Genomic DNA, 22,807 nt, shown 5'->3' with positions numbered 1-22,807 from the left:
CCAGCAGAGATTGGGCAGGTGCCTCCTGCTTATACCTGTGAATGTCTGCTGAAAACCTGTCTGTGCCACCAAGCTTATGCAAGCAGTTCAAAAATCATCTTTCTGTAATAACTGATGTTCTCTGATTTTAAAGTTTAGTGTAGTGTTTTAGTACATATTGATATTGTTGTAAAGCATTATGATTTTTAATATGGTGGTATATAAATATTTTTAAATAAATAAGTAAACGCCATCATTTGCCTCTTGCCTTTTAAAGGGTCCCCTTTGGGCAGAACACTTCCAAGTGACCAGGATATTATCCTCATTTGCCTGCGTCCTATTGTTCTTTAGTCTGCTTTTGTGCTGCTTTCCTTTTTTAAAAAAATCACATCGTTTTGTTTGCATTTCTCCCTTCTCTTGTCAGATCCTGCGCTAGCTTTTACTTCTTTTTTATATAGAAAAAGTAGCATTTCTCTCCAAAAGCTATTATAAACCGTATCACCTCCAAAACGTGGATGAAAAACATCTCAGACTTTCATGTTGTAAAATTCTAATTCGATAAAACAAAAGCAAAGCCCACCGCCACTTGGCTCCAGCTTGGGGCTGGAATAAGAAATAGCGGGCAAGGACAAGTTTACCTGAGCCAGGTATCATCGCCACCTCTCAGGTACCTATTGCTGAAGAGGCCAAGGCCGCAGTCTGAGGCTCCCCCTATTTTGAGAGGTAGTAGTAGCCAACGGCCCGAGGACTGTGAAAGCTATACCATTGTCAACCAAAAGGGAGGGGGGTAATATCTTAGAGCGTCTCGTTCTCCCTCCCCCACCCGTTCACTGACAAGATTTTAGGGAGGATTTGGTATTTAAACATGATTTGTGCGCGTTGTAAATGATTTGTTCGCGGAGTCCTTTTTCCAACAATCTCCCCAGCACGTGCTCTGTGGTTCGTGCCCAACGGCTCGTGGCGTGAAGGCAGAGCAAACCATTTGAATCGCTGGAGGGGGGGGGGCAGAAATGAAGGCTTCAAGCGTGCTTTTATTTGCTTTAACTGGCTTTATTGTATCCCAAACACTCTTAGTGCTGCTACTAAAATGGTACCGGCCCACCATTCTGCAGTGCTAAAGCGGCTTGGGCGAGCTTATTATTTAGGGAAGGAGGAGTGAGCCGAGATTCAGCTGGATCAGCTGCGGGCCCAGAAAAGCCACAGTCTCATATCCAAGGACTCTAGAGAGGCGCCTTGACGGGGATTTTCTTTCTCCGTTGACTAACAGGCTGCTGGAAAGCGATAAACCAAATCGCTGATCTATCCGTCTCCCCCCTCGAAAAGTAAAAATAATATCGCCTCGTCAGGGCCGGGGGGGGGGGCGAGCAGCTGAGCGAAAAGGCGGCGCGGACTGTACCTTTGCGAGCGGCGAGGAGCCTGGAATACTACAACTTTAAATTCGCCCCTGAGCGCCTCTTCAGGCCTGAAGAGATTCCAGTTAACTCCAGTCTCGTGTGCCTAGGAATAATCAGAACTCGGTGAAATGTGGGGGAGACAGAGCGAGTCCTTGTCGGGGGAGAGTTCCCCCCTCACACATGTCAGAAATGGTCAGGCTGGGATTCTACCACATCAAATACAGAGGGGGGGGACGCTCTTAACGGCTCTCTCGCAGACAAATAAATCTCCGTTTTTCCCGGGGACGGGTGTATTCTTTCTCCCACCTTCTTTGGTCGTGAATGATGGGGCGGCGCTGGCGAGGACGCAGCTGCGCGCCGCCTTCGGCCGGGAAATGGTACGCCCCGAGGGGCGGCGCGAGCGAAGCCCTGCCCGGGGTTGGCGCGGGCCAGTCGCAGGGCGGGAGGCGGCCGGGCCGGGGGTGGTTCTGCGCAGCTGGGAGGGCGGAGCCGCGCGATCCCGGGCTCGGGGCGGGGGGCGGCCATGGGCGGCTGAGGGGTGCCCAGTCCAGAAGCGGCCCGGGCCGGCGGCCATGGCCGAGGACTACTGGGACTCGCCACCGCAGTAGCCGCCGCCAAGGTAAGAAACGGGGGTCGGACGGGGGGGGGGGCGCCAGCGTGACCTTTGACCCTTGTTAGGAATCTGTCTCCCGAGGGACCAGCTCTGCTGCCTTGGGATAGGAGCGCTCGCTTTCAAGCCATTCGGCCCTTTCTGGTCACGCAGGGGATCTGCTCTGACCTCTCGTGTAATTTTCCTCTGGCATTAGTTCCGCCCCGCACCCCCAATAGATCTGTTTGGCTTCTTTAATCCCTGATGCCGATCTCTGCCATCAGACTGAAGGAGGCTTCACATTGATCTCCTTGAATTCTCTCCTTACACCCCCCAGCGAGGACTGCGCCCAGTATTTCTTAGCCCCTCCTCAGTAGGGTTGGAGCAGATCCTTTCCCCGTCGGACTTCAGGGAGATGCATGAATTAGGGGCGCCTTCTTAATCTTCCCCCAGAGATCCATACTCTTCAGCTGGGAGGTTCGCCCCTTCTGCCACTGGGCTAAACTCCTTGCTGCTTAAATCAGGGGGTGGCGGTGGATCGTTCTGAAGTTCTGAGCATCTGCACCTTCCTTCCCCGTCGGTGTTGCAGTCTTTTCCTCTACTGAGTCCTACCACTCCCCGTTGACTGCCGTGCCCTGGAGGCTCCCCACCCCGGTCTGGTCTCCTGGCCCAAGGCTTTTGCCTGGCTCTGACCTCGCAAGGACCTTTGGGGGGACTCTGAGGAGGCGCTTCTCGTTTGCCTCATGGCTCATGATTCAGGGACGAGTGGTTTCTTTCTGTTTGGACTTGCTGGGTGATCTTTGCTTTCACGTTGACTCTTGTCACTAGATTCCCTTGGCTTGCAATTCTTCCCTCACTCTGACTGTGGACCTGGAAATGTAAGGAGGCGTATCTCTTGTAGAATTTATTGCTTCTCTGCTACTTGGCTTGAGCCATTTCTTTGTGCAAGTGACCAAGTTTTCCTCTTCCCACACCCCCTCACGTCCAAATTGGAGGGCAGGTGGTGTTCCCCCCTGGCCTTTAAGAGGTGGGTGGGGGATGCTCCCGGATTCAGCATGTTCTCAGGGCACCACAGCTAGGAAATGGGGTGCAGAAGAGAGACTGCAGGAGGAGAAACCTCAGGGAGTCTCCGTAGGGGATTCTTAGCTCTCTGTTCAGGAATTCCAGCTGCTCCTGGTGGGAGGAAGTTCCTTTGCTCACCTTCTACTTGAAGACCGACCTCTTCGTGAGCCTGATGATGTCATGGGGGCGCTTCAATCTCCTCCCCACTTCACGCTACGCTGCGTCTGTGTGCGACTAATGATGCACTGGTAGGCAAATGGGTCCTATGATGATGCTGTGAGGTTGGCAGGGATCAGGCTTATCTGGGAAGGGATTGGCTTTTGGGGCAGCTGCTGGCAGTATTAGCCCTGGAGATGTTTGGTGCAGAGGCCCTTGGGAGGGGGGCTGGTTTTCTCGTTTCCCCCCTTTCCGTTTGCCTCCATGCTTGTAACCAGGAGTTCCCCAGAAGGCTGCCATTCCCTTCCTGACCCTCTGCTGTGCTCGGCTGGAGCTGACAGCTTAGCAGCTACTGTGCTTGGTGGCTTGTCCGGATTTGCTTGCCAACCTTTTGCCTGCTCTCTTGTGAGGAAGGTGTGTGTCAGGCATACTTATTGGGAACACCCACCTTCCCCCAAACACACGGGTGCTTGCATCCATGCTAAGGTGCTCCTTTCTACTGCTCCTTTTTTATTTCCCTGCCAACTTGGGCCTGGTGACCAGCTTCTGGCACTCCGTGGAGTTGGCACCGGTGCCAGGTCTCACGCAGGGTTCTGCAGTGAGAGCTGCAATGACAACATCTTAGCTGCTGAGCTGGTTTGGAGAAGGAAGAAAAGCAGAGTGGCTGCAACTGCTGAAAGGATGCTAGTTTTTTCTCCCTCCCTCTGAGTTTTTACATTTTTTGGATGTCTTTTTAGATCCTAACCCACTGGAAAAAAGATTCTCCATTCTTTAGATGGCTCTTATCTGGCCTTTCAGGTATAGTTGCTGTTTAGCTTGGTTTGCCTCACTGCTGAACCCACTGAAAATAGAATCAGAATGGGTCTAAAAAGCCATTTAGTCCCTCTCCTTGCCCCCAGTCAGGACAAACCTACTTCCAACCCCACCTGAACCCATACAAGCCAGATCACAGTACAGCACAGGCAGAGATCAGGTGAACTGCCCAAAATGTGCCCCCAAAAGCAGAGAGGCAAGGCAACTTGTATACAGTGGTGCCCCGCAAGACGAATGCCTCGCAAGACGGAAAACCCGCTAGACGAAAGGGTTTTCCGTTTTTCAATGCACTTCGCAGGACGAATTTCCCTATGGGCTTGCTTCGCAAGACGAAAATGTCTTGTGAGCTTTGAGATTTTTTTCCCCTCCCCACCCCCTTTTTCTAAGCCGCTAATCCGCTAATAGCCTTTTAGCAGCTAATCCGCTAATCCCTTAAGCCTTTAATAGCCGCTAATAGCGCTAATCCGCTAAGCCGCTAATAGGGTTGCTTCGCAAGACGAAAAATCCGCTAGACGAAGAGACTCGCGGAACGAATTAATTTCGTCTTGCGAGGCACCACTGTATTTCAGAGGAAGAGACAAACAAGAAGAAAGCCACAGAGAAAAGAAATTGTTACTTCTGTAGCTCTGTACACCAGAGTATTTTATTATTCTCTTCTGATTTGTTCATAAGATGAGTCTTCTCCAATGTGAATATCTGTTGCCCTCCAGATATTTTGGATTTCAACTCCCATCTGCCTTTGCCAGCAAGGACAATGGTCTGGGCTCTGCTGAATGCAAGGCAACTTGGTGAACTTCACAGTTGAGTGTGGGTTTTGTCCTGGCTCTTGCATTCCCATATCCAATATTTAATATCCTGGCTCATCATGTTATGCTATTTCTGTAGCTCTAAAATTATTATTATTATTATTAGAATTATATACTGCCCTACACCCGGGGGGTCTCAGTGTGTGATGATGTTTCTCATTCACCTCTGCAGTGATCTTTTGAGAATTTCCCCACTGTGTGGATGGTGAATAAATAAGTCTCTTTCCCAAGGCTACCTAGTGAGTGGATTTTGAACTTTTAAACTTGTATTGCCTATCAGATTGTACTCTGTGTTAACAAACCTGGAGTAATCTTTCCACCCTCTGGCCTGGTAGCACACCCTCAGTTGCTAACCTAGATTAGAACCCCTGCCGTTCATAAGAATTAGAACCCCCTTGCTATTCTTTAACTGCATTGTGAGTGTCATGTGGTGGTCACGGTCACTAAACTGCAGTCCTATACACATTTACTTGGGAGCATGTCCTGCTGAAGTTAATGTTGCTTACATCTGAGTAGATGTGTATAGGATTGCACTGTAAGGCTGCAGTCCTTGTGTGCACATACTTGACAGTAAGCAGTATTAAACTAATTGGGACTTACATCTGAGTAAACTTGGTTAGGATTGTGCTGTAGTCTGTACACTTGTGAAGCACATTCTGGGCTGTTTTGGCTCTTGATCTTCCTGGCTTCCCTTTCTGTGTCCAGGAAGGGGCCCTGGGTATCCCACAAGCTCACACAAACACTAAGCTTAGGATCCTGGTAGTTTCAGCTTTCATTAGTCTGCCCTCATTTTGGGTCCCACTGTCTGAAAAAAAAAAAAAGGCTTGAACAATGTAATAATAAATAAAATCTCCAAATAGGGAAGATGGGCCTGGGAAGGAGGAGTTTCAGTGCCCTTATGTAGCTTCTTGACCCACCACCTGGCTAGGGGAATAAATTATGTTAAATTAGCAACTATAGGCAAAGTGGCTTAATTTCCATACCACATGCTGGTTTTTCTTGGCACAGAATTGTGATGAATAATCTTACCTTTCTTTTGAGCCCAAACAGTCCTGATTTTAAGAAAATCTTTGTTGCATATACTGACTTTTGTTTCCCCATGACTGCTCTTGGCTCTTCAAAGCCACATGATCCTTTTGCCATTGCAGTGTTTATTTTGGAGTAACAGTGGATTTGGGGCCCTACATGGCACAAAATGAATATGGTCCCAGCTTGGAAGCCATCTGATGCATTATTGAGAGCAGGGGCTCCCTATATTCTCTGGACATAGGTAGTCAGATGCTGCAGTATGCTTGACATCACTTCCCAGGCACAGGGGTGACATTATTAGCTTATTTTTATTTATTTGGTTTCTGACCCACCCTTCACTATTTGATCCCAGGGTGGGTTGCAGTAACTTAAAAATAATATTCAAAAGAGTTTAAAACAAATAATAATCATAGGAGGGTGAGTCCTGAAAATCTATATCACACGTGTCCAAGGAGAGGGTAAAGAGGCGCTTCTTCAGCATAGGATGCAAACTCTACAGTGAAGGCACCCAGTGGACCTCTGTGGGGAGGGAATGCCACACCTTAGGGGCTGTCACAGAGAAAGGGTGGTAGAACTGCCAGCTCTGCTGAGCTTGACACCCAGGAAGGTTTGTCAGGAAGGAGGGAGCCTTTCAGGTATGTCCTTGATTTTTGACTGGGGATGGAGGAAGAGAAACTGTGGAATGAATATGCATCTTGCATGATCCCTTCAAGAAACTTATCCTGTCCTTTGTTGCCATCCCAGAATGAGCATGAGCTGGCAATGTAATAGTGAAATAAATACAATACAGGTGGGGACTCTTTCTTGCTTTTTGTTAGAAGTGGAGCTGTTAACAGACTTAAAAAGCAAGACCAAGGATTAAAATTGGGTCTCTGGAGAGCAGATCTGGCTTGTATGCATGAGTAGTTTGCGTTCTCTGATCTGTCCTTTGACCAGAAAGCAGATAGGAGGAGAAGACTCAATAAATGTTATCTTGGTGCAGCTTCCACCTTACTTTGTCCATGTGCTCGGGGTGCATTAAAACTGTTAAATCACACATGATTGATATGAGCAATGCCCTGTTGTTTTTAAAGATGCCATTGCTTTATGCCGACTACTAAACATCTGCTGAGAGAAGAGCTCTGCACTTCTTGCAGAAACTAGACAGGCTTGGGCTTCAGTCACATCGAGAGGCAGGTATCCAGTTGAAGAGCCGTCACCAAGATCACTTGTCTGTATGCCACTGCTGGTCAGACAGTACAGAGTTCAGCCCAAAAGGCTCTCTTTCCTGACTTGCTGTCTCTGCTGCTGTGGCTCTTGGGAAAATGAAGGGGGGAAACCGAGGCAGCTGGTGAGCGGACCTCCAGTCCAAGGGCAGGGATATCCAGATCCACTGGTTCTTCAGGGTTACTGGGAAGGTGCAGATCTGCTGGTAGTTCCTGTTCCTCTTGCTCTCCTCTGAGGGGATCTCAGGTTGGAAGTCTGAGCAGGGTTGAATGCCTCTTAACAGCTTAACAACAACAACAACATAACCCCACTGCAAAAAGGGGCACATAGACATTCCATTGTGGCGACCATAACCCATGTTCAAGGTGTCTTTTGGAAATTAGCTTATATTTCTAACACTGCTCCTTGGAGACATAAAATGAATGACATCTTACAGCAGGGGTCAGCAAACCTTTTCAGCAGGGGCCGGTCCACTGTCCCTCAGACCTTGTGGGGGGCCGGATTATTTTTTGGGGGGAGGGGGAATGGATCAATTCCTGTGCCCCACAAATAACCCAGAGATGCATTTTAAATAAAAGCACACATTCTACTCATTTAAAAACATGCTGATACCCGGACCGTCTGCGGGCCGGATTTAGAAGGTGACTGGGCCGCATCCGGCCCCTGGCCTTAGTGTTCCTACCCATGTCCTACAGGCATGGGGACCTGGTGGCCTTCCAGGTATTGCTGGAGTGGACTGTAACTCCCATCATTGCCCATTGCCCACTCTGCTTGGGGCCGATGGGAATCCATCAACATTTGAAAGGCCACATGTGTCCCCCCCAGCATCGTTCTAACATTCATTAATTTTACAATATTTATGTAAATAGTCCTTGAATTTCTTCCAATCTTCTTCCACCTGATCTTCTCCCTGGTCTCGGATTCTGCTGGTCATTTCTGCCAATTCCATGTAGTCTATCACCTTCATCTGCCATTCTTCCATGGTGGGTAATTCTTGTGTCTTCCAATACTGCGCAATCAGTATTCTTGCTGCTGTTGTGGCATACATAAAAAAAGTTCTATCCTTTCTTGGCACCAATTGGCCGACCATGCCCAGGAGAAAGGCCTCCGGTTTCTTGAGGAAAGTATATTTAAATACCTTTTTCATTTCATTATAGATCATTTCCCAAAAGGTCTTAATCCTTGGGCACGTCCACCAAAGGTGAAAGAATGTACCTTCTGTTTCTTTACATTTCCAACATTTATTATCAGGCAACTTATAAATTTTTGCTAGCTTGCCTGGTGTCATGTACCACCTGTATATCATTTTCATAATATTCTCTCTTAAGGCACTACATGCCGTGAATTTCATACCGGTGGTCCATAACTGTTCCCAGTCAGCCTTCATTATATTATGTCCAACATCCTGTGCCCATTTAATGATAGCAGATTTCACTGTTTCATCCTGCGTATTCCATTTCAACAGCAAGTTATACATTCTTGACAAAGTCTTAGTTTTGGACTCTAACAATTCTGTTTCCAATTTTGATTTTTCCACCTGGAAGCCAACTTTCCTATCTAGTTTGTATGCCTCCATTATTTGATGATAGTGAAGCCAGTCAGACACTTTATTTTTTAGCTTCTCAAAACTCTGCAATTTCAATCTGTCTCCTCCTTGCTCTAAAATCTCCCAATATTTCGGCCATTTGGCCTCCATATTAAGCTTTTTGAAAGCCTTCGCTTCCATTGGTGACAACCACCTTGGGGTTTTACTCTCAAGTAGATCTTTATACCTTATCCAGACATTAAACAATGCTTTCCTTACAATGTGGATCTTAAACATTCTATGCACTTTAACCTTCACGTACCATAAATATGCATGCCAGCCAAAAGCATTATTAAATCCTTCTAAGTCCAAAATATCAGTATTTTCCAGAAGTAGCCATTCTTTCAACCAGCAAAAAGCTGCTGATTCATAATAAATTTTCAGGTCTGGCAGGGCGAAGCCTCCTCTTTCCTTCGCATCTGTTAATATTTTAAATTTTATTCTTGGCTTTTTGCCCTGCCAGACAAATCTAGAAATATCTTTCTGCCACTTCTTAAAACAGTCCATTTTATCAATAATTTGCAATATTTGGAACAAAAATAACATTCTCGGCAGTACATTCATTTTTATCACGGCAATACGACCTAACAATGAAAGCTTCAGGTTTGACCAGATTTCGAGATCTCTTTTCACCTCCATCCAGCATTTTTCATAATTATCTTTAAATAAGTTCCCATTCTTAGATGTCATATTAATCCCCAAATACTTCACTTTCTTAACCACTGTCAAACCTGTCTCATTCTGAAACCTTTCTCTCTCCTTTTCAGTTAAATTTTTCTCCAAGACCTTTGTTTTTAATTTATTTAATTTAAATCCTGTTCCTCTGTTAGGGCTGAGGGACCCTGAGATGCCTTACTATGCTGTCTTGCCTCCATCTTGAGATGGAGAAGACCCTTCCCCAGAGTTGACTGGGGATCTGGTGCTGAGCTGTAGGCACACATGCTCCAAAGGTTGAGACGTGCATTCAGCAGTGAGGGCTAAGAGGGTTGGGGTGTCTTTAAAGTTTGGCACTGTTGAAGAGGCAAGCTCCTGCTCTAAAACGGAATATGAAAAGTGGATTGCTTCTTCAGCATCCAAGGGCAACATCAAAGAAACCTCTGACTCTTAATCCTTTCCCTCTCTCTGTGGGCTGGAGGGCAGGAAGGGATGGGAGTGATCCAGAGATCACTGCCAATCTCCAGACCACAAGCTGGTCTCTGGAGCCCAATCTCACTACCAGTATTTAGAGGTGCTTATCTCAAACTGAGACAGCAGCTGTTGCCCGCAAGAGCCAATCATTCCAGGATGTATATGGGGTGCTTTGTACATGGCTCTTCCGTAAGCAAATCAGCAAAACAAGTGCTGGGTTCTGGCTGCTGTCATCTTGCTATTTGGGTACAGCAGAGGCTAATGGATACTTTAGTTTTCTTTCTGCAGCTTCCCTTTTGGGGCCTGGGAAAAGGACCATTTGGAGTGCCCCCCCCCCCCAGTTTACCTTCCTTGTGTCACTTGCAAGTTGCTCTCTCTCTTTCTGTAGTCATGGAAAGCAACATGGCTCCTCTCTTGCTAACTCTGAGGCAGAAAGGCTGGGAGTGGGGAAGAAGGAGTGCTGGGTGGGGATTAGACCTGCTATTCCACTTCAGGGGGACTTGGGGGGTCCTGACCTTCAGCCTTAGTCTCTCCTTGGAAAGTGTCCCTGAAGCAGAGGAAGGACCAAAGCTGAGTGGCAGAACATCTGCTTGGCATGCAGAAGATCCTAGGTTCAGTCTCTGGCATCTCCAGGTGGGGCACCTTCCAGAGAGAATCTAGCAATTGCGCATGTGATCCCTTAATCCGGGGTGAGGCGAATGAGGATTCCTCATGCCGGCAAGGGGTGGCAATCTTTGACTCACTCCCTGAATCACCATCTGGTCAGTAACATGGGTTCACCCAGTGCAGGCATATGGGGAAGCAGAAATAAAGGGGAGGAGAGGAAGCCTCCGCTGGTGACAAGAGGCCACCACTGCTAGAAAAATACTGGTTGGGAGTGAAAATCCCCACCAACGTTTCACTTCCCCCACCCCATAAAAATACTGATGGTGGCTGGATATTCCTTCTATGTGCCCTGCCCTGGGGAATGCTAGGAAACGTCAGGGGCTGCCTGCTCCATCGCTGAGGCCTTGTGGTTAGTGGCCCCCATGGCTTGGACGAATGACTCAGATCCACAAGGAGCCATGCATGCAGTATTCTGCACCCAGTTTTGTGGGGCTCCCTCCACTGGAGGTCACACAAGCCCCCTCCCTGTTGAACGAATACTTTTTTTTATTGCAGGAGGCTTTTTCATTGAATTCTGATTTTGTAGCTTTACCTCCTTTTCCATCTTACTGTATTGCATTTCCTGTACGCTGCTTAGAGGCAATTGGGATTAAGTGGCACACAGATTGTAGGAATTAATAAACAAGAAACCCAAGTTCAAATCTAGGCTCCTCCATTTACAGTCTGGATGCTGCCTCTCAGTCTGGCTTCTACTTTTTAAAAATGTTTTTATTATTTTCTAAATAAACATGAAAGGCAAAACATGCAGTTTGGTGAGTACAGTAGTTTGTTACATAAATGCTCACCCTCACTACTTCAACAAAATATATGGCCACAGGTTTGAAGGAGACATATGAATTCTGGGTGACCCCTGGTAGTCTTGGTCCTACTTTTTTTTGTAGATTGGGAAATACAATGCAAAACCTTGCTGGTTTTTTGTGTGAGGATGAAATAAATACCATGCTTTTCACACTAAAGAATACTGTAGAAGTTGTCAGTAACCCACAATCTTGAATTAATTGGTATTCTATATGGTGAATGAAAAGGTCTCTCTCTCTCTCTGTGTGTGTGTGTGTGTGTGTGTGTGTGTGAGAGAGAGAGAGAGAGAGAGAGAGAGAGATAAAGAGGTGTGTGTGCGCATATTATGATAGATGGAGACAGCCAGACAGCCAGGTTTATTTTTTCCCCACGAATACAACTTTAGCTTTAAGTCAACACTCCCCTCATAGGAGAAAAACCAGGCCTGTTTTTGTGTGTGTGTGCTGGTGAATCTGCCTTGAGGAGGGGCACTTCTCACCCCTGTGTTCAGTGGTGGAGCGTCATGCTCTGGCACAGGGGGGAGGGAGCAGGCAGGGCTGGCGTCCCGGGGGCGTGGGGGCATGGTGCCCAGTGCGGGTGGGGGCACTGCCGTGATGGCACCCCACCGGGATTGTGCTGCCGGGGGGCGGTGTGCTCCCCCGGCACTCCTCTTCCTCCGCCAGTGCCTGTGAGATCTCTGTATCTGCACCCCCCCCCCCAATGTTAAGTCTCCAAGTGCTGTCCTTTCATTTTTCTTATACTAGGAAGTGGAAGTCTTTCACTTAAGTGGAGGGGGGTTGTATGTTCTCTTGGGGGTGGAGGCTAAACTGTCCCCTGGTGCCCTTAGTATCTGGAGTGAGAAGAATGCTTGCCCCCCCCCCCCGCAACTGTGCCTTCACCTTACAACTGCTTGCTTTATCCCATAGAAAAGGAAGCTGTGAAGAACTGAGTGAGCCCCAAGTTGTGCAACTTTTCCATGGGCTCTAGTTTTTTTTGCTCAAGATAGATGGCAAAAGAGTATTTGGGAGAAGAGGATGTGTCATCAGGAGCTAGTTTTGAATAATAAATATTGCATATAAAAAGTGCCGCTAGATGACTTTGTTCCCTTCTTTTGCATATTTTAAGACGTAAAAGAGAAATTGCTAGGCATCCGTATCTCATTTCCAGGATGTTCCTGGATTATTAGGTGCCTGAAATTTTTCCAGCTCTACCAGAATGTTGAGCCATTTCTCTTAGGCTGTGCAGATCACCAGAAGGGCTGTTTCTGTGGGTTGGCATCTTCTGCCATCTGTCAAGCCCTGAACACAGCTGCACTTCCGTTTGCTGCTCCCTCTGGTTGGAAGAGGCTGCACTGTTAGTGCCAACAGCCAGGGGCAGTCAGGGGCTGCTCCACAAGCCAGGATGTCCCTCGTATCCCTTTGCTTGGATGCTAACTGAACCATTTTGGAAACCCAACTTGGCTGAAAGGTGGAATAGACATGTGTTAAAATGATAATCATTGTAGGGGGGCTGCGGAAAGCTCAGTGTTGTATCACATGCTTCACATTCAGAAGGTTCTCTGTTCCGTCCTAAAAGAGCACCTTCCCCAATCTTGGTCCTCTTGGACCCCACAACTGGCAGGCAAAGCCTTGTTGCTGGTGCTACCACTAGCAGCTGCCGGGTTGGTGATGACCTGTGACAGGGCCTTCCTGGTGGTGACTCCATTTGTGGAATGCCCTCTCTGGTGAGGTGTCTGTCTCTTTCATTACTAACCTTCAAGAGAATTTTTTTTAGCATTCCTGTTTACCTAGGTTTTTGATGCCTGAAAGAGGCTGTTCCTGGCAATCCTGAGATTTTAGAGTTTTAAAAATGATTTTATTATTGATATGTTTGCTTCCCTGGGCTCCTTCAGGAGGAAGGATGGGATGTGAATGGAATAAATAATAATAAACCCTGGTATCTCATGGCAGGATTGGGAGAAAACCCCCCGGCTGAAACCCTGGAGAGCTGCAGCCAATCAGAATAGATAATACTGCACCATATGGACCAATAGTCTGATGCAGCAGTGCGATTTTTCTAGAAAAAGAGGTTCTGGAGCCCACCATGAGCTCCTCCCTTGTTCTCCTAGAACGGCCATGGTGCCCACCTGACAGGTGCTAGACCTGAGTTTCGGTAAGCTCCAGCTGAAAAAAAGCCCTGTGGCATAGTATTGGGCAGCTGCATATGTGCATCTGCCCCAATGTTTTCAGTTCTGTGGTCCATCCAAAAAGCACACTTCCCAAGCAGATTAAAATCAGTGTTGCTAGAAACCCGAACTCTTTTTTGCTGAGCCTGTACATGGTCCCAGGTTAAATCTCAAAGGGTCCTTGGTGCTCCCTAAAATGAGAGGGAAGCCGTGCCTAGGGATGTGAGGTGAGAAAATTCTCCGGAGAATATTCTCCACAAACCGTAAATTCTAATGTAGGAACCAGTTTTACAACCCACATTTTAAAAAATCTAGTAAATAATAAGTCAAACTGTGATATTGCCAGTGTAAGTAATGAATCATGATTTTTTTTTGATCCAGTTACATTACTGGACATTGTATCATTCACCATTGGCAGTTCTGAAATGTGAGCTACAGAAAACACTTTTTTTTTAGTTTTAAAAATGCTATTCATTTAATTTGATGAACATATGAATTTGTATGTATTTCAATTATATGTAATAGCCTTTTGTTTCTAATTTGGTGTGCCCTTATTCTTACCAATTCTGTACCCTTTGGCCATACAGTGTGATGTAGAAAGTAGCTTTAATGCTTTATACACTTAAAGTACCTATTATGCGAAAGAGCATTTGAGGTGCCCTTGATTTAAACAGCTGACATCTCCATATTTTTATTTACTGCCAGTAATTGGTTTTTGCAGTGCCATTCAATGGTACAAGGTGCCATTTACCAGAGATTGACATACTGAAATATATTATCATATAATGATAATATATTTAATGTTAATGGCTTCTTTTTTATATGTATGCATATGGTTTTGTTTTTCAAGTTGTGTTTTAGTCACCAAAACAGTTATTAAGTGTTAGAGCTATTAGAAGCACAAGATAGCGTATTACTGAATTTACTTGTATCAAACCTTAACATGCCAATTGTATTTTTTGACTTGTCCTATAACATGTACATGTTCTGTTGGAAGAATAAAATATGATTTAACTTTAGAGTTTCCTTTTACCAAACCTTAACATGATAATTACCGGTGCCATCACCTTAGAATGGTTTAACTTTAACTATAAAATAATAATAATAATAATAATAATAATTTATTTATTTATTTATTGGATTTGTAACTGGCTGACTGACCGGACCCAAAGGGTGCTCATCAATGGTTCCTCTTCATCCTGGAGAAGAGTGACTAGTGGGGTGCCACAGGGTTCTGTCTTGGGCCCGGTCTTATTCAACATCTTTATCAACGACTTGGATGATGGACTCAAGGGCATCCTGATCAAATTTGCAGATGACACCAAACTGGGAGGGGTGGCTAACACCCCAGAAGACAGGATCACACTTCAAAACGACCTTGACAGATTAGAGAACTGGGCCAAAACAAACAAGATGAATTTTAACAGGGAGAAATGTAAAGTATTGCACTTGGGCAAAAAAAATGAGAGGCACAAATACAAGATGGGTGACACCTGGCTTGAGAGCAGTACATGTGAAAAGGATCTAGGAGTCTTGGTTGACCACAAACTTAACATGAGCCAACAGTGTGACGCGGCAGCTAAAAAAGCCAATGCAATTCTGGGCTGCATCAATAGGAGTATAGCATCTAGATCAAGGGAAGTTATAGTGCCACTGTATTCTGCTCTGGTCAGACCTCACCTGGAGTACTGTGTCCAGTTCTGGGCACCACAGTTCAAGAAGGACACTGACAAACTAGAACGTGTACAGAGGAGGGCAACCAAAATGGTCAAAGGCCTGGAAACAATGCCTTATGAGGATCGGCTAAGGGAGCTGGGCATGTTTAGCCTGGAGAAGAGGAGGTTAAGGGGTGATATGATAGCCATGTTCAAATATATAAAAGGATGTCACATAGAGGAGGGAGAAAGGTTGTTTTCTGCTGCTCCAGAGAAGCGGACACGGAGCAATGGATCCAAACTACAAGAAAGAAGATTCCACCTAAACATTAGGAAGAACTTCCTGACAGTAAGAGCTGTTCGACAGTGGAATTTGCTGCCAAGGAGTGTGGTGGAGTCTCCTTCTTTGGAGGTCTTTAAGCAGAGGCTTGACAACCATATGTCAGGAGTGCTCTGATGGTGTTTCCTGCTTGGCAGGGGGTTGGACTCGATGACCCTTGTGGTCTCTTCCAACTCTATGATTCTATGATTCTATGATTCTATGATTATTTATACCCCACCCATCTGGTTGGGCGGCTTCCAATCAAATATTAAAATACAGTAATCTGTTAAACATTAAAAGCTTCCCTAAAGAGGGCTGCCTTCAGATGAGAGGGTGTTCCACATGGCGGGTGCCACTACCAAGAAGGCCCTCTGCGTGGTTCCCTGTAGCTTTGCTTCTCACAATGAGGGAACCGCCAGAAGGCCCTCGGCGCTAGACCTCAGTGTCCGGGCAGAACGATGGGGGTGGAGATACTCCTTCAGGTATACAGGGCCGTGGCCATTTAGGGCTTTATAGGTCAGCACCAACACTTTGAATTGTTCTCGGAAACGTACAGGGAGCCAATGTAGGTCTTTCAAGACCGGTGTTATGTGGTCTCGGCCGCCCCCAGTCACCAGTCTAGCTGCCGCATTCTGGATTAGTTGTAGTTTCCGAGTCACCTTCAAAGGTAGCCCCACGTAGAGCGCATTGCAGTAGTCCAAGCAGGAGATAACCAGAGCATGCACCATTCTGGCGAGACAGTCTGCAGGCAGGTAGGGTCTCAGCCTGCGTACCAGGTGGAGCTGGTAGACAGCCACCCTGGACACAGAATTGACCTGCGCCTCCATGGACAGCTGTGAGTCCAAAATGACTCCCAGGCTGCGCACCTGGTCCTTCAGGGGCACAGTTACCCCATTCAGGACCAGGGAATTCTCCACACCTGCCCGCCTCCTGTCCCCAAAATCAGTACTTCTGTTTTGTTAGGATTCAACCTCAATCTGTTAGCCGCCATCCATCCTCCAACTGCCTCCAGACACTCACACAGGACCTTCACCGCCTTCACTGGTTCCGATTTGAAAGAGAGGTAGAGCTGGGTATCATCTGCATATTGATGAACACCCAACCCAAACCCCCTGATGATCTCTCCCAGCGGCTGCATGTAGATGTTAAAAAGCATAGGGGAGAGGACAGAACCCTGAGGCACCCCACAAGTGAGAGCCCAGGGGTCTGAACACTTATCCCGTAACACCACTTTCTGAACACAGCCTAGGAGTTAGGAGCAGAACCACCGTATAACAGTGTCCCCAGCTCCCAGCCCCTCAAGACGGTCCAGAAGGATGTTATGGTCAATGGTATCAAAAGCCGATGAGAGATCCAGCAGAACTAGGAAACAGCTTTCACCTTTGTCGCTAGCCCGCCTCCGGAGATCATCAACCAGCGCGACCAAGGCGGTTTTAGTCCCATGATGAGGCCTGAATCCTGACTGGTAGGGATCCAAATGGTCCGCTTCTTCCAGGCGTGCCTGGAGTTGTTCAGCAACCACTAGCTTAGTCACCTTGCCCAAGAATGGAAGATTTGAGAGTGGGTGATAGTTGGCCATATTGGCCGGGTCTAGAGTTGTTTTTTTAAGAAGCGGTTTAATGACCGCCTCTTTCAGCGGGTCTGGGAAGGCTCCCTCACAGAGAGAAGCATTCACGACCCCGTGAAGACCATCGCTCAGCCCTTCCCAGCTAGCTTTTATAAGCCAGGATGGTCAAGGATCAAGGAGAGAGGTGGTTTCACTCGTCCAAGCAGCCTGTCCACATCCTCAGAAGTAACAGATTGGAATTGATCCCATGCAACTTGACTAGACAGGACTCTAGCACTCTCCCACCCTGGCTCTGCTCCCCTGGTGGAGTCTTCCTCTTCCTGAATGTGAGTGACTTTATCTGCAAAAAACTTTGCAAAATCATTGCAGGAGATCATGTGGCCCGTACTGGGCCCTGATGGAGCAGGTGGTTCCGTTAAAGTGCGAACCATCTGAAAGAGTCTCCTACTGCTGTTTTCTGCAGATGCAATAGAGGCAGTGAAGAAAGTCTTCTTCGCCGTAGCTATTGCCACTTGGTAGGCTCGGTATTGAGCTCTAACCCCTGTCCGGTCAGCTTCAGAATGAGTTATCCACCACCAGCGCTCTAGCCATCTCAGCGATTGTTTAATTGCCCTCAGATCCGTGGAAAACCATGGGGCTGTCCGGGCTCCATGCAATTGGAAAGGGCGCTTCGGAGTCAAACAGTCAATAGCCCTGGTTAACTCCACATTCCAGCGGACCACCAGGGAATCAGCTGAAAGGCCATCAACATGGGATAAAACATCCCCTACCACTCTTTGGAAACCATTCGGATCCATTAAGTGGCGGAGGCAGATCATCCGAATCGGCCCCACCTCACTGCAGAGGGGAAGGGTCACGGAGAAATCCAGTTGCACCAGGAAGTGATCTGACCATGGCACTTCTTTAGTTTCACTTTTACTTAGTGTCAGATCACCAACATCCATAGAGGTGAACACCATGTCCAAGGCATGTCCGCGGCTATGAGTTGGGCCAGACTTATTCAGGGACAGCCCCATGGAGGCCATGCTTTCCACGAAGTCCCGAGCAGCCCCTTGTAAGGTCGTGTTGGCATGGATGTTAAAATCCCCTAGGACAACCAAACTAGGTGTCTCCAGGAGAACATCCACCATGACCTGAAGCAGCTCAGGCAGGGAATCTTTGGTGCAGCGGGGAGGTTGGTACACCTATTGCCCAACTTCCAGAACATGCACTCAGTGAACTGGGTCTTCCCAATAGGACGCCTGGTGCAAACTAATGACTTCCTAAAAATCACTGCAACCCCCCCCTCCCCGCCCACAAGGCCTGGGTTGCTGTGTGTAAGAGAAACCTGGTGGGCACGCAGTAGCGAGAACAGGCCCATCAGCTTCATCCAACCAAGTCTCTGTTACACCTGCCAGGTCAAGTCCTCCATCCATGATCAAGTCATGGATGGCAGTGGTCTTATGAATCATTGACCTGGCATTGCACAGCAGCAGCTTCAGGTCGTGTGGGTATCCCTTGCTGATTCCAGTATCCGTCTGGACAAGGCCAGACCCGGAGGCAGGGATAGTCATCAAATAATGACTAAACCTGCCTCCTTGGAAATGACATGGTCTGGTCTTAGCGTAACTCCTCCTCCTACCTGTGATCACTGAGATCAGTTGTCCCAGTGCATCTCCCCCCCCGCCCCCCGTGGAACCTGCCCCCGCCATTTTGTTGGCTGGGACCGACTCCCAGGCAGCCCTGACTCCTCCCCTTAAAACAAAATAAAACCTATATAAAAACAAAACAACACAATAAAACAAAAACCGTAAAAATTACAACCATACCAAAATTAAAACAAATTCCCAAATCCAACTGAACATCCATCCCATCTCCCACACCAAAAATAATTAAAAAAGGTAAAAAGAAATTTTAAAAAACATTTTAAAAAGAACTCTGCTCTGTTCTGAGATCTCCTGGGCCAGAAGGGGAGAGGCAGGGACAGGACCTGCCGGCACTCGCAGCAGGGGGGGAGGCCTCCTGGGCAGGACTTTACTCTTTAATTTGATACTTGCAAGTGACAAGTAGGCTTATATATGTTCACTGTGGTTCCTTTACTAAACAAAAAGTTTCCCTATATGTCAACAGTGCTGACCTGCTGACCAATAAGAAAGCGTTTTTTAGACTCCTCCCACTCCCATGATCCCATCCACACTGTCAATCATCTTCAGTTGTTTAGTGTGTCTTGTGTTTTATATTCCTTTTACTTTAAAAGCTACATTTCATACATACACAACATAATTAGAATTCAAAGTTGATGGTAAATATACGGTTAGTGGCAGGCTTAGTGATTAATGTGAGTCATTCACACTGAATTTTCAATTTCAAGTTTGGTGCAAAAAATCAAAGAATGCGAATTCTTTGCCCCATTGAATAAAAGTATCTGCACAGTTTTTGGTTGCCATCTGAACAAGTTTACCCATGATTATTCTCGAGAATTTAACATCACTAGCCATGCCCCTGACAGAACCACAGGGCCTTTAAATGGGAGAGGCTAGGTTTCCTCGCCTTCTCTTCCGCACACAGCCGTTCACCCCAGTGTCCAGCCAACGTTGGGCTGTGTGCCCGGGACTCTGCAGGGCTGCATCTCTGCCTCTTAGTTGGCCAAGTTCTTCCCACGCATATTAATAGAAGGATGAGTACCGTCCTTTGCGTGCCGCATGGAACCTCTCATTGCAGCAGGATTCTTTTCCTCCTTGCGACTGCTCCTTTAAGGCAAGGGTGGGGGCTGGAGGGGGCCCTTTACTGGCAGCCAGGGAATTCCTGGGGATTCACCCTTGCTTGTCCATCAGCCCTGCCAGTAAGTGCATTTACTACCTCTGCCCTCTCAGCCGTCCTAGCTTTCAGTTAGAAGGCTATGAGAAGACCTGGCTTGCTGCTTGGGGTGGGTGCTGTGGTTTCTGTGCTTCAGGGTTTTGCCTGAGCTGGAGGTTCCTGAAGGGCCAAACTGGGAGGGGACAGCAGTGACAAATCCATGTATGCCTGAATATGAAAGGATGCAACCTCCACTAATGGGAACCTGGGTCCAATACATAAAAAGTACAGAAAAGGCGTTTGTGGCTCCAGCAACTAAGTGAATTTGGTTCTTGGCTGGCTCGACTTTCTTTTGTGGTTCATAGGAATGGGTGTGAAGGAAGCAAATGCCTCTCAGTGCTTGTATTGCGCACTGGGGTTGGGGGAAAGGACTCTTGCTCAGACCTGCTTGCAGAGCCATCATGGTTCAATCCCCATACACCATTTGAAGTAATAAATAGAGTGTCAAACCAAGCGTGTGCAGAGTGCCACAGCAACATAGCCATGCTCCCAAATCCGAGGGCATCATCTTCAGGCTGGTTTGAGGCCCAGCACCTCTTTTAAGTAGCTAACCTTTGGGGTGGCTGTGGGAAGGACTGAGAGTTCTTCCTCCTCCTATGTCCAGGCTTCACACTCTGAGTCTTTGTCCAGGCTTGGTCTGTAGCAGCTTTATCAAAACCAGGGTGAAATTGCTGTACCCACAGCAGTGCAGCAAAATCACATGATGCAACAGCAACACATTTGCATCAGTCTGAAGACTCCAATATTTTAAGAAAAATGTTACTGTGATTTTACAATATGATTTTTAAGTCTTGATTTTTGTAGTGAGATATATGCTTTTTTTGATCAAAATAAACTCAAAAGGGGCTTGAGAATTGTGTGCCCCAATAAGCCAGATTATGGCTGCATGGTTCTCATGATTAAAGGCTTGCATTCAGATCAGAATGTGGCAAGAAGGCCTATGGGAGAATAGTAGCTGTTGATGAGTTTTTGCTTCTGATGAGGACTAGTCAATTATTTGGCTATGTATTTCAAATCAATATTTGAACTCTGGTCCTGTGCATGTCTGCAAAGCCTGGCTGGGGGCACAGCTCTTCTCTGCCCTGCCTTTCCTGCTTTTCCTTTTCTAGGCCTTACTGCCTGATCTACCTCTCTCTAGGATTTGAGAAACTCAGAAGATGGCAGCCAGAGACACTTGGAAATGTCAGCCCAGTCTGCAGCAGCTGTGAAAAAGGCAAATTCCATGCTAGAGATGATTAGTAAAGGGGCAGAAAATCAAACTCCCACTTCGGTAATGTCCCCATGCAAATCCATGTTGCAGCCACTCTTGGAATCCTGTATACAGTTCTGTTTCCCGGCTTGTAGCATTCTAAAGGATATTGCACACCTGGAAGAGATGCAGAAAACAAAATGAGTGTGCTAAACCATTTGGGGCTTTTTAGATAAGAAAAAGGGTGAGTAAGGAAGTACGTGTGGAGGTTTATAACATTGTGTATTGTATGGAAAAAGACATTTTCTCCTTCTCTCCAAATACTAGCACTTGGGGTCCTCCAGTGAAATTGGGCAAGAGATTCAAGAGAGACAAAGTAAAATCTGTTTTTACTCAGTACAATACATAATTAAGATGTGGAATTTGCTGCCACATGATGTAGTGATGGCTTTAAAAGGGGATTAGGTGAATTCAAGGGGACGCCTTATCCTACCCCCAGGTTCTGGGGCAGAATAGCACAACGGCAGTTCCAAAGGAACAGCCGTGGGATTTTGCCTTCATGCTGTCTTGCAGGCTTCCCGGAGGAGTTGGGTTGGCCGATGCTGCCGACCTTTGGTCTGATCCGGCAGGGCCCCCTATTTGTCTGAGATATTAGGGCACCTCAGCCAATCTCCTTAGGCGTCCTTTATCCTTGTCACAAAATTCCTTATCATGTTGGCAATACTGTTTCCATTTGCAACAACTGAGCTTTTTCTGGGGAGGAAGTTTTCTTATTCCACACACTACCTCGGTCTTATGGAACCCTTGTTTCCAGGCTGGACTGATTCAGTGAAGTCACCCAATACGGGTATCTGTTAGGTTACCAACACCACCTTTGCTCCTACTGACTCAGGATCTGGCAATTCATCATGAATGCCGAGATCCAGGAAATGTCACCCACGGTAAATAAACACAGTGCATGACTTACTGTGTCACTAAAAATGCTTAGGCTCAGATGTTTTTCCTCATGCTTTATTATTTTTTACATTCATGTAATTATAGAGCTGGAAGGGATCCTGAAAGTCATCGAGTCCAGCCGCCTGCAATGCAGGAATCTCAGCTAAAGCCTCCATGACAGATGGCCATCCCACCTCTGCTTAAGAACCTCCAGGGAAGGAGAGTCCACCACCTCTCATGGGAATCCACTGTCAGACGACTCTTACTGTTCTTCCTAATGTTTAGTCTGAACCGCCTTATAACTTGAAGCCATTGGCTCAAGTCCCACCCTCCAGAACAGGAGAAAAGAAGCATGCTCCATGTAACAGCCCTTGAGATATTGGAATATGGCTGTCGTCTTCAGTCTCCTCTTTTCTGGGCTAAACATACCCAGCTCCTTCAAGGACTCCTCATAAGGCTTAGTTTTTAGATCCTTGAACATCTTGGTCGCCCTCCTCTGCACATGTTCCAGCCTGTCCTTCTTAAACTGTGGTGCCCAGAACTGGACACTTGGCTCCATATGTGATCTGACCAATGCAGAAGGAATTACTTCCCTTGATCTGAACACTAGACTTATGTTGATGCAGCTAAGAATAGCATTACCTTTTTGTTGTTGTTGCTGTATCACACAGCTGACTCGTGTTAAGCTTGTGGTCTGCCAAGACCCCTAGATCCTTTTCACATGTACTGCTAGTAAGCCAGGTGTCCCCTATCCTATATTTGTGCATCTGGTTCTTCCTGCCTAAGAGCAGAACCTGACATTGGTCCCTTTGGACATTCATTGTGTTAGTTTGAGCCCAGTGGCATTAGCTACCCCTCTCCATGTATTGTGGGAACACAGAGTCTTTGATGGATGATTACAATCCAGCTGTAAAAAACTGTAGGTGTAGACTTTAACATGTTTGTATTC

The 22,807-nt window shown here is 46.9% G+C and overlaps 1 protein-coding gene across 4 annotated transcripts in view; it reads left to right on the top strand.

The window, feature by feature from the left end:
- The first annotated feature begins 1,803 nt into the window (after positions 1–1,803).
- The window catches only part of CDK16 (cyclin dependent kinase 16), a 60,727-nt gene continuing 39,723 nt past the window's right edge, over positions 1,804–22,807 (top strand). For 3 of the 4 annotated variants that reach the window (XM_083421081.1, XM_083421080.1, XM_083421078.1), the window contains exon 1: positions 1,836–1,992. The gene's annotated coding sequence lies outside the window, so the exon portion shown is untranslated. Of the gene's footprint in view, positions 1,993–22,807 lie in introns of all 4 variants that reach the window. The other variant, XM_083421079.1, reaches the window with a different exon arrangement.

This window comes from Podarcis tiliguerta (genome assembly GCF_965153285.1).
Source record: "Podarcis tiliguerta genome assembly, chromosome: 17".
NCBI classification, from domain to species: domain Eukaryota; kingdom Metazoa; phylum Chordata; class Lepidosauria; order Squamata; family Lacertidae; genus Podarcis; species Podarcis tiliguerta.
This window is presented reverse-complemented; position numbering and strand designations above follow the sequence as displayed.